Genomic DNA, 938 nt, shown 5'->3' with positions numbered 1-938 from the left:
CCCCCCCCCCCCCATAGATCCGCGCCTGATTATAGGTACCTATTATAGGTCAATTTTTTTTTAATTTCATAGATAAGTATATATATGTCTAATACATAGACTGATATACCGTCTCCGCTCAGAATCGTTTTTCTTATACAGTGATATTATATCATTGAATTCAAATTTAATACTGTCCATTTTACAGTGACCCACTTCTAACCTACTGTACAGCAGAGCGACATCCACTTACCTACCTTTTTTATTCTTAATAATTATAATATCATAATATATTGTATATGTGTTTGTGTTATCAGGGGCGCCATTTGGGGGGGGGGGGCAGGGTGTGCACTCGCACACCCTGTAATTTTGTTGTCCACAATTGGCCTAGGCCTAATTAATACTATGGCCAGATGGCCTTCAGTTTGTCAATCTTTAATTGTGCATGCACCGCAGCTATTCACTGATAATCATAAATAATATTATAATATTGTGTTTTTTAATTTGATAATTGATAAATTGATATCGGTATCACTTTATCCGCTGACACACACAAATATGTGTAAATGGTAAGTGGCTACTGACAGGGGCGGACTGGCTATTTTTGGCCCGTGGTGCAAAATTAATTAGGGGCCCGTAATTTTTTTTCAAACCTACCTAAATTTGGAAAGAGCCCTTAGTTTTATAAGTAAATATAAAAAAAAATTAAGAATAACATGTTGTTTATTTGTAGAGATGTTGAAATATGTTATTTTATTTTTATTTTGTATAATACCGTATTATACCAGTATTATACCGTATACCGACTGTGGTAATCGGGGGCCCGGGGTGCTACTTGGTGTATAGCACCCTGGGCCAGTCCGCCCCTGGTTACTGATAGACAAAAGACATAATAATAATAATATGCATCTATTCTATCTAAAAATATCTTTACTATACACTATATATACAGTATATAC

This window comes from Acyrthosiphon pisum, chromosome A1, assembly GCF_005508785.2.
Source record: "Acyrthosiphon pisum isolate AL4f chromosome A1, pea_aphid_22Mar2018_4r6ur, whole genome shotgun sequence".
Lineage (NCBI taxonomy): Eukaryota > Metazoa > Arthropoda > Insecta > Hemiptera > Aphididae > Acyrthosiphon > Acyrthosiphon pisum.
This window is presented reverse-complemented; position numbering follows the sequence as displayed.